Source organism: Hippopotamus amphibius, chromosome 8 (assembly GCF_030028045.1).
Source record: "Hippopotamus amphibius kiboko isolate mHipAmp2 chromosome 8, mHipAmp2.hap2, whole genome shotgun sequence".
In the NCBI taxonomy this organism is placed as follows: Eukaryota; Metazoa; Chordata; class Mammalia; order Artiodactyla; family Hippopotamidae; genus Hippopotamus; species Hippopotamus amphibius.
Window position 1 is genome coordinate 101,438,215 of NC_080193.1, and position 11,654 is coordinate 101,449,868.

Genomic DNA, 11,654 nt, shown 5'->3' on the forward strand with positions numbered 1-11,654 from the left:
ACATCCATTCCAGCCAGATATCAGTTACTCCAATGGCCTCATCCAAGGCCTTGTCACCACCTGCAACTGTCAACACTCTCCTTAACTCCACAAGCAACATTTTTCTCCCTTCACTCTCAGGATGTATCTTTATCTCTTCATTGAAAAAAAATTTAAGCAATTACAATTTGCCTCAACACCCCAATTACAAATGTGCCCATATTTGCCACTATCTCCAGCTTTGGAAAATGAATCATTCCACCCCTGGTTCAAGGCCAATTCTTCCACCTGTACTCTGGACCCCAATCTTTTGCTTGCATTGTCCCTTAACCCTCCTCTCTTATACCTTCCAATTTCCCTCTCTAGTAGCTCCTTCTTGCAGCCTGTAAACATTCTCTAAGGCCTTCCATTTAAAATTTTTACTCTAAATTTGACCCTATTTGACCCTAAATCTCATTCTAACTGCTGCCCTTTCTCTTGCTTTCCCTTCACAGCTAAGCTTCTTGAAAAAGTCATTACACTCCTCACTCTACCTCTGCTTCCTCACCTCTCATCACTTTTCAACCTTCTTCAATAGGAAACTCTGTCAGCTGATGCCACCAATGACCTTCATATTTCCAGGCCCAAAGGACACTTTCCAGCCCATAGCCCCTGGACTTCTTGCATACATTTGACATCAGATCAAATGTCCTTTAGGAGCTGTTGGCCACTCCATCTTTCTGAAACTCTCTACTCCCTTGATTTCTGTGGAAATACAAACTTGGGAGTAATCAATATTTAAATGGTCATAAATGACCAGTAGTGAAAAGGATGAGCTTACCCTCAGTGGTGTCTAGAGAAGCAATCTGGCCAGAGGAACCTTACAAGTTAGAGAGCCCACTCTAACCCTCTTTCATCCCCTTCTCACAGGCTGAAGAGTCTGCAAGGCCTATGGAATATACCAACTTGAAATCAGTAACCTGCCCAAGACCAGGATCCCGGCACACCCTCCCCAGATAGCCTTCCAAGGCTTGTACAGTTCTCTTGCCCAAATCCTAAAGATTGACTGCACAATTAGATGCTCACACCTAGGCCTAAGGGGTGGCAGGGGGCAACTGTTTATAGCAGTGTGGGCAGAGCCTGGATATGGAGGTTGGGATAACCACACATTTGCACACAAGGCTCTTCATAGCATGACTGCAGGTATTCGAAGAAAAGTGGTAAGCCGTAGCCATGGCTGTTTCTCCCCATGCTGCCACATTCCAACATGAAACTCGAGGAGCAGGAGAATTCCAGGTTATAGTGAAGCTATATTTTTCAATATAGGAAAGTAAAACATATATTATTTAACAGTTTGTTAGCTTAATTTATAACTTTTAAATATTTAGACATGTAGTATGTGGCCTCCATTTGTACTCTTGTCCAAGACCACAAATGTTAAGAGTAGGCCTGCGTGGGAGCTGAGTGCTCATATTTACCGAAGGCAGCAACAAATTTTCATGAACTTAGATGCCACCTCCAATGGATTCATAGAACCTGATGGGGGAGCTGCATTGAGAGTCAGCAAGGAGGAATTCCTGGAGAGATTAGTGATGCCTGCTTTGGGCACACCTAACAATTCCTTGACCTGTCATACCTCTTCATTTCATATAGGAGAAATTTGAAGTCAAGAGCAATTAAAATAATTTCCCACTCTACTGAGGGGCAGGGCAATACCTGGATTCAGGTGCTCTGACTCCAGATTAGGGCATCTGTTCTTGCAATACTGGAGGCAGGACATTCTCATCCTCAGAAGACATACAAAGAAAGAGCTTCCCAGGTACCCCACAGAGCTGCTTGGCTTGTGTGCAGAAAGAGGATATAACAGAATGGAATAATTAATTTAAAAAGATGTCATGTGAGAAAAATGCAATCAGGGATTTTCTAACAAAGCCAATAGTGTTCTGCATTTCAGAGAAATTATTCTGGTTTAATTTTAATGAAAAGGATATGAACAATCATTTTGGAGAAACAAGGAAATATTTTAATAGCAAGACTGAGTTTGAGGAATCTAAATGGAGATAAACTAGCTGGGTCTTTTCAATAGACTATTTTAAGGGGACAGACATAAGCTAATACTTAATATTACTTTTGTAACAACTCATAGGACATAAGTGGCAAACATTAGGTGAGTAAAAGAGGTGACTGATGTGGTCTGGAACTGGCATCTGCAGTTGACTAGCTGTATGGCCTTAGACAAAATAATGCCTTTAATTACCTTAAACTTGAGCTTCCTCATTTATAGTACAGGAGCAAGCATATCTAGTTTATATCACTATGACAGTCAGAGATAATAATGGTATAGAAGACAAAAATGCAGAGAGCAGGCATTTGTGTCATTATCTATGTGGACTGTATCAATCATCAGTCATACAATGACCCTTGACTGAGCATCTATTATGCACTAAGCACAACTGTGCTTTGGGCCCTGCTTTCCTATCAAAGGGAAGAAAAACAAAACCAGATACCACCAAGTGCCCACCCAACTCAACTACCACCCTGTTTTTGTACATTCAGGCCTGTCATCCCTGGAAACCAGGTTAGTTCTGAGAATGTTTTCAATCTTCTTATGGGAGTGTGACAAAACCTCTGAAAACCATCACAACAGATAATGCTCTGTTTAGTGTGAGAGGTAATTCAGTACAATGTTTAAGCATACACTGTGTGGCCGATGGCATGCACAACTTTCCACTGTGCCACTTACTAGCTGAGTCAATTACCAAACCTCTCTGTGCCTCAGCCTCTTCTTCTGTAAAATGGGAATAATAATAGTGCCTCTTCACAGAACTGATGTGAGGTCTAAAGAAATTAATACATGTCAATGTAGCTAAGACAGGCCCTGGCACATGATCAGTGCTATATACATATAATTATCATTATTTAAATCTCCACTCATCACCGACATCTAAGATTCTCCTATTCCCATTGCAAACATGGGTCTTGTTCATTTGTAACCCTTCCTGCACTGGGAGTTGCTTAGAAGAAACGTGGCGTGAAGAACCTCAAACTATTGGCACTACACAGGTAAGTAAATTATAGGTTCTTAGGAAAATTCCAATACCCACCTTGGCACCACTTAACACAGGGTCTAACTTACTCATAACAACCTGTTTCACCCCCAAGTCAGCCTAGTCATTTCCCTTCAGTCTCAAGGTTGAGAAAAACAACCACACGTTTAGAATGAAAATCCTCTTTCCAAATCATTTGAATCAATGATTTCCCAGAGAACCATCCTAAGGTAAATTACCATTTAAGAAAAATTGAAAGATATGCAGACAAACATTTTTGTAACAGGAATTAAAATTGAAGCTTCAACTGAGGCACAAAGATACAAGCGTTGCTGCATTCCAAAGGAAGTATGACTCCAAATGCAAATTATTTTTAAGGATTTAGCTAAAAATTGGTTACATAACTCTTTTAAATTCTTGACTCACATTGGTGATGTTAAAGGGCTGAGAGAGAGTTGGGAGAAAGAGGGTTTGGGGAAAGACTGTCTTGGGGAGGAAATTGTGCTGTGGGTTACTCTTCCACACCAAAGGAGGAAGTGGTGCTTCCCCTTCACTTCAAGCCCCAGTAGGCAGATTCAAAGGGACCATTTAAAAACTTGGTATGGAAGGAGTGGGGCTCTGGAACAGTTGTAGTGATGGATGCTCTAGCTGAGAACTGCTCTCAGAGGCCATCCCTCATTCAGTACACAAGGTTCTGGATCCCTGACCCTGATGAAATGTGGCGCTCAGCTGAATTATCCAAGGACCGTTAGAAAGGCTCTGGAAAAGGTCTGGAAGCAAATTGTGTCCTTGTGTCCTTATAGCTACCTTCTCCCCTCTCATCTGGATCTTAGAGACCGTACCTCAGACAGAGAAAGTGAAATGGACCGACCTGTGCCCCTGGTTCTCTGGAATCTTGTGGTGACACCCCCTTTCTCCCATCTTCCTTCTCTAAATCATTATTTTTAAAAAATAATAAACAATAAAAATAAAAAGCTTAGTATGTCTTGCTATGTTTACTTGTCTTATTTTTTATATTCCATATATAAGTGAAGTCATACACTCTTTGTCTTACTCTGTCTGACTTCTTTCACTTAGCATAATACTCTCTAGGTCCATCCAGGTTGTTGCAAATGGCAAGATTTTACTCTTTTTTATGGATAGTAATAGTCCATTATATGTATATATATATCACATCTTCTTCATCCATTCATCCATTGATAGGCACTTAGGTTGCTTCTATGTATTGATTAATGTAAATAAGGCTGCAATGAACATAGGGGTGTATTCATCTTTTCTAATTCATGTTTTCATTTTCTTCAGATAAATACCCAGGAGTGGAATTGCTGGATCATGTAGTCATTCTATTTTTAATTTTTTGAGGAATCTCTATACTGCTTTCCATAGTGGCTGCATCAATTTACATTCCCACCAATAGTGCACAAGTGTTTCCTTTTCTCCACATTCTCACTAACACTTGTTATTTTCTGTCTTTTTGATAATAGACATTCTGACAGGTGTGAGGTGATATCTCATTGTGGTTTTGATTTGCATTTCCCTGATAATTAGTGATGCTGAGTATCTTTTCATTTGCCTGTTGGCCACCTCTATGTCTTCTTTGGGAAAATGTCTATTCAGATCCTGTGTTCATTTTTCAACAGGGTTGTTTGGTTTTGTTTGTTTGTTTGTTTTTAATGTTGAGTTGTCTGAGTTTTTTGTATATTTTGGATATTAACCCCTCATCAAATACATCATTTGCAAATGTCTTCCCCCATTCAGTAGGCAGCCTCTTCATTTTGTTGTTAATTTCCTGCACTGTGCAAAAGCTTTTTAGTTTGATGTAGTACGGTTTGTTTATTTTTGCTTTTGTTTCCTTTGCCTGAGGAAACATATCCAAAAAAATATTGCTAAGGCCAATGTCAAAGAGCATACTGCCCATGTTTTCTTCTAGAAATTTTATGGTTTCAGGTATTACATTTAAGTCTTTAATCTATTTTGAGTTTCGTTTTGTATGTGGTGTGAGAAAGTAGTCCTGTTTGATTCTTTTGCTTGTAGCTGTTTGGTTGTCCCAGCACCATTTATTGAAAAGGCTTTCTTTTTCCCATTTTATATTCTTGCTGCCTTTGTCATAGAATAATTGCCCATATGAGTGTGGTTTCATTTCTGGGCTCTCCATTCTGTTCCATTGATCTATGTGTCTGTTTTTGTGCTGGTACCATACTGTTTTGATTACTGTAGCTTTGTAGTATAGTCTGAAGTCAGGGCATATGATTCTTTCAGCTCTGTTCTTCTTTCTCAAGATAGTTTTGGCTATCCAGGTCTTCTGTATTTCCATACAAATTTTAAAATTATTCTACCTCTATGAAAAATGCCCTTGGTATTTTGATAAGGATTGCATTGAATCTGTAGATTGCCTTGGATAGCATGGTCATTTTAACAATATTAATTAATATTGATTCTTCCAATCCATCAGCACAGTATATCTTTCCATCTGTTTGTGTTATCTTCAATTTCTTTCATCAGTGTTTATAGTTTTGCAAGTACAGGTCTTTTACCCCCTCAGTTGGATTCCTAGGTATTTTGTTATTTTTGGTGCAATTGTCAATGTGATTGTTTTTTTCATTCCTCTCTCTGATAGTTCATTATTAGCATTGTTAGGTTTCTGTATATTAATTTTGTATCCTATGACTTTACCAAATTCATTGATGAGTTCTAGTAATTTTTGTATATATAATATCACATCATCTGTAAACAGTGAAATTTCACTTCTTCCTTTCCAATTTGGATTCCTTTTATTTGCTTTTCTTGTCCAATTTCTGTGACCAGGATTCCAATACTGCGTTGAATAAAAGTGGTGAGAATGAGTATTGTTGTCTTGTTGCTGATCTCACCGGAAATGCTTTTAGCTTTTCATGAAACATAACAAAACAGATACAGAGTCAAACAGATGGTTGCCAGAGGGGAGGGGAATGGAGAAAGGAGAGAAATAAATGAGGAAGATAAGAGGCAAAAACTTCCAGTTCAAAATAAATGTCACAGGTATGAAATGTACAGAGTGGGGAATACAGTGAATAATTATGTAATATCTTTGTATGGTGACAGATGGTGACTAGACTTATCATGCTTGATCATTTTGAAAGGTACAGAAATATCAAATCATTATCTTGTGTAAGAGGAATTAACTTAGTGTTGTAGGTCACTTATACTTCAAAAACAAACAAATTCATAGAAAAAGAGATTAGATTTGTGGTTACCAGAGGTGGGAGTGGGGGAGGGGGAATTGGATGAAGGCAGTCAAAAGGTACAAACTTCCAGTTATAAGATAAATAAGTACTAGGGATGCAATGTACAACATGATAAATACAATTAACACTGCTGTATGTTACATATGAATATTGTTAAGAGAGTAAATCCTAAGAGTTCTCATCACCAGGAAAAAAACTCTTCTGTTTCTTTAATTTTGTATCCATATGAGATGATTGTGCTCACTAAACTTACTGTAATCATATCATGATGTATATAAGTCAAATCATTATGCTGCACACCTTAAACATACAGAGCTGTATGTCAACTATACCTCAATGAAACTGGAAAAAAGAAGAGGTAATAAAATTGAAAAAAATAATAAAAGTTAAAACGTTTGTATGTGCTCCCTGCAGTTCAGAGTTCAAGATACCGCCTCCTAAAGCACACTTGGCTCACATTTGAGAAAGCTGTAGTGACTGGCAGCAGGATAGCGAGTTTAGTCTGGAAAGTAATGCAATAGATCAAATGTGCATGTGCGTGCATCTCAGGAACCAGATGCAGAACTGTCTGCCTGAGGTCATGTTAAAAGGGATGCCACATGGGTGGCAATGCTAGAACCCCAACAGAGAGCTTCTCAATGAACTTATGCCATAGATTTTACATCTGAATACCCAGGACTGTATGTACTATCCTCAAAATAAATTGGTAGCCAAAATAAAAATACGGCAATTCTATAATATATACATTTTGATAATACTGTAACTGGAAAAAGAACTACTGACTTGGTGAAGGAACCTGAACTTGATGAAAACGCAGAGAACTGTACCATTCCACACCATCCTCCCTGGGAGAAGGCATGTCAGTTTCACTCCCTAGAAAGAGTAGTGAGAATGGTTCTTACCCAAAAGGACCCCCAATCCACACACAGAGTTTGGAAATCTAGGTCAATCAGCATCACCCTACCACCTCACTATCTCTGTTTTATCCTGCTTCCTTTCCTCCCTTCTTCATCTATACCCCAGTCACAAAAGGGGATATCCGATGGCACTGCTCAACCGCCACCAATCAAGAAGTCACTGACTCCTACAGTCATGTAACCTAGCCTGGACCATATCTCCCCATGTCCTCTCCCTTGTTCAGTGTTTGCAAATTGTGTTCTGTGAACCATTAATTCCAAGACATGCAATTCCTATTAACACATTAAATGTCTTTAATGCCTTGCAGAAGTAATTCCTTGAAATGTGTTCAACCCAAGATTTTTCACACTTTTTTTTTTTGACCATACACAATGGTTAAAATATAAAACAAAACAAAACATCAGCAGTTCAGCTTCTTGCCACTCCCTGTTCCAGCAGTGCTCTCCCCGCCTCCTTGCCATGCCTCACAAAATTGAGGAAATCAAGGACTTTCTGCTTACCGCCTGGTGAAAGGACGCCAAGTCTGTCAAGATCAAGAAAAATAAGGATAACGTGAAGTTTAAAGTTTGATGCAGCAGATACCTTTACCCCTCTGTTATCACAGACAAAAAGAAGGGAGAGCAGCTGAAGCAGCCCCTGCCCCCAGGTTTGTCAGTGAAGGAGCTGAAATGAACCAGGCACGCTGATTTGAACTGTATTCACATTAAAAAAAAAAAAAAAAAAAAAAATCAGCAGTTCAAGCAACTCGTGTTCTGGGGAATCCTGTTTGGGAAGTACGACCCTGATTTCAATTCAAATATTATTTCTATGTAACTGGGTGGCTCTGGGAGGCCACTCCATTCTTTCCAATGAGACTTCCTGACATAAATCTTGCTGCTTTCCCTGTTAACAGAAAACAGAGGAGCCTCACCCCACCCCGTTTAGCCAGAGACAGCTAAAATGAAGGAAAAATAGACCTTTGATTGAAGGATGTATCCAAGTCAGAGAACTTTTAGAAGCAAAGGTATAGCTTGGAGAGTTCCTCTGGACTTTGTTAATTTACACCTCAATGCTTTATCATTTTGAGGGTAATTTCTCTACTATGTCTTGTTTAGATGCCACTGTCTTGTTGAAGTCCAAAGTTGGAGTGCCTTAAATGAACCCTGTGACTGATATAAAGCTAGGCAGGAAAAGCAAGTTGTGTAAGAGGAAGGAAATGGAATATCTATCTAACTCTAGAAATTCAGGCACAGAGATCTCCCTGTTCCTTAAAGTTGCCTGGAAGTGGTAACTCCCTAACTCCCTCCCTATTAGCAAAGCCCCAAGCCGTCATCTCCAAGGCCAGTTAGCTGCACGAGAAGCCTTCAGAGCCACTAACACAGCAGTGCATCTGGTATGGGCCTAGGTCTTTGTCTCTTTGGCAGATAATTTCCCACAGGGATGCCACTCAGTGACCTGAGGTTCTCTGCAGGAATTGATGTATCACTTAGGATTTCATCACACACACCTAAACCTTGACCCTCCTAATACACAACTTCATTTCTCCTGATCAAAAGTGGCCAAGCTTTGTATTCTCTGACATAGTGAGAATTTTGTTGTTGTTATTTTATGTTTGTTTGTTTGTTTGGGGGATAGGTATAATTTTACTACTTAATGATTGAAACTTTCTTCCTTAAACATGTGCAATATTTATTTCACCCAATTTTATGTTTCTCAAATACTAATCTCTTAAAACATTGACTTTATCTCCATGTTCCCACTTTTGAAACTGAGCCGGAAAACTCCTGAATGCTAAGCATTAGCAGATAAATGTTTACATCTAGAGGGAATCGCAGACACTTTTAAGACCAGCTGGAAACCATTTCATAAATGTGTGGGAAGTGTTTCCTTTTATAATATATATTTCATTTTAGAGCCATGTGACTGATAGTGGCAAGAAGTTTGTGGTTTAAAACACAGTAAATGGACAACAAAATACTGTGACCAGAGGAAAAAAAAATACGTTATATTAGAAAAAAATACCAAAAGCATAAATAATATATTGAGAAGGTCACTCAATGTGAGCATCCAAGTCACTCAGAGTTATTAAAATCATTCATTATTTATGGACCCATTTTTACAAATCATTGTTCTTCCTTCCTTCCAACTGTGTTCTGAATGAGTGATGCTGTCCCTCTTGTGCTGTCTGGTTAATTCATAACTTTGGTAATTTTCCTGATGGAAAAAAAATCAAATTCATAAAAAATGTTCACTGACTACCTGGCAGAGGGCCTGAGACCATATTCAGGATGTGATATAACACATTTATTTGATTGCTATCTTTTTCAACACACATTGGAGCTCTCCAAAATTAGTTTTGCCTCCATTCCAAACCCTGTTGGCACAGCTCTTTCCTAGGTCCTTGTGAGTAAAAGTATCCACTGCTGGAGCCTCATCCAAGGAAACAGATGATACAAGTGAAAAGATCCAAATGGAAACAGTTTAACATGAATGTCATGTGAGAATTCACCTTGATGCAAAGGCAGCCTCTGAGAACGGTCCCAGACACATCATGCCTGAGGCCACAGAACTGAAAGGCTCAGCCTCAAAATTGAATGTGCTCAAATTGCATGTTTTAGTAAACCAATTAAAATACACCATGAGAAGCAAAGGGAAAGAGATGGGGTAAGTGAATACACTTAGAAAAAGGTGCAAGTTGATGGAAGGATCACACTTCTGTCTCCTCTCTCTCCCTCCCTCCTCCCCCCACCCACTTCAGACCTCCCCATGGATGGTGTGATTATGAGGACCAGGGATTAGGATGCAACAAGAGGGCCTAGAGACAGAAGATGCCCTGGGCTGGTGACATACACTTACTATCTCAGAGACACACAGGGGCAAGTTCACCTGGCTACAGTCATAGCTTCCCAATAACTGCTGAAAAGCTCTGGGTTTCATGTTCACTTCTTGGGCAGAGGACGTGTGGGACCAGGACGGGTGTCACCGATATGTGGCCAACTTAAGGATGAAGTAGCTGTCTGCCCAGAGGTGGCATGATCACGACCTGACCTCTTCATTCCTTTACATCTTGGAGTTCCACCATTATCTCATAAGATGCTAGCTTACTTTCTATGTATATTCAACACTTCTTGTGAGCTTTATCCTTCCCATTTGCTTTCTTGTCTTCTACAGCAGATTGGAACATACAGAATCAAATGTAGGGGGTACAAACAGTACAGAAAATGTGTTTTACATATGGACTTTCTCTTGTGCCTTTCAACAGAACACACAGAGAACATCATAAGAGGCAGTGAAATACTAAGCATTGCCCTTCAGCCTTCTCTTACATTTTACAAACTTTGATTCCTTCCAGGAGAGCATGAATAATTATTTTAAGTGTATTTTGAGTATTGGTCTTGGGGGCTTGACCTAAAACGGGGAAGATTGATTACCCTATAAAATCCCTGGAACCATGAAGTGTTCCAACTCCATTTTGGGGTCATTTAGTTGAACATGTGCAAAAGACAACCCTTCAGCTAATTTCTCCTCAGAAAATTCACTTGGAATAAATCAGCCACGTAGCTAAAAAAGGAGCCTGGGCACCTCACCCCACTGAGGCAAGGTATAGAATTAACAGTATAGAATCTGGCTCAGCAAATGCTCAGGTGATCACAGCACTCAGCAGTCCCCGCACTGGGATGCCAGCAACAGAATCATTCTGTTGCTGCTTCTGTGCGTTGGAAACTCAGTCAAGGCATCTGCTTCCACCTAATCTCCTATATGTGGCCATCTGTGCAAGAAGGGCAGGATAAGCTACGGAAAGAAAGAAAGGTAGGGAAGACTTCTGACCTGTTTCAGAAGCTTGGAGGCAAGCTTAGCCATTCCAGTATGGCACAGAGGGTGAGTCCACCCCCAGTCTCTGAAGACACATGCACAAAGGTCAGATCACAGCTCTTTAACACTTACTAGCTGCAGGAGCTAAGCAAGTTACTTAACCTCTCTTTGCCTCCGTTTCTTCATTTATAAATTGATCATTATAATTACACCCACCTGCAAGGTTATGGTGAGGCTTAAATGAAATGATTTACATAAAGGACGTGGCACATGACAGCCTAGCACGTGCCGTTCAGATAGTTGTTGCAATGATCATTATTCAAATTGTTGCTATTATTATGAGCAAGGCCAGCCTTAGAGTGAGAATTATATTATTTTAGGAGTAGTGCTCCCAAAATACTGGATAATGCCCTAATGTCTTCAATGAAATAAAGTCTTCGATTTTAGAAGTGGTGAAGGATCTTAACATGAGACTTTCTCCTTGGAATTGTGACATGTTGATTTAAATTCACACAAAGACTTGGATGTCTATGGTAAATTCCTTTCCTGGTGGAGGTTTTGGAAAAGATAGGATAAGAAATAGAAGATACCTGAAAAAGAAGAGAATCAGAGAAGGAAGACTGGAAACTTTCAGCCAGTTGCACAGGCTTTGAAATCAAACAGAGTGGGGTTTGATTCCAGACTCAATCGCACCAGCATCAGTGTGACCCTTGGT

General features: G+C 39.7%; 1 pseudogene; it reads left to right on the forward strand.

Annotated features, from left to right (window-relative positions):
* The first annotated feature begins 7,606 nt into the window (after positions 1 to 7,606).
* On the forward strand, positions 7,607 to 7,819 carry LOC130859558 (60S ribosomal protein L38-like; annotated as a pseudogene).
* The last annotated feature ends 3,835 nt before the right edge of the window (positions 7,820 to 11,654 follow it).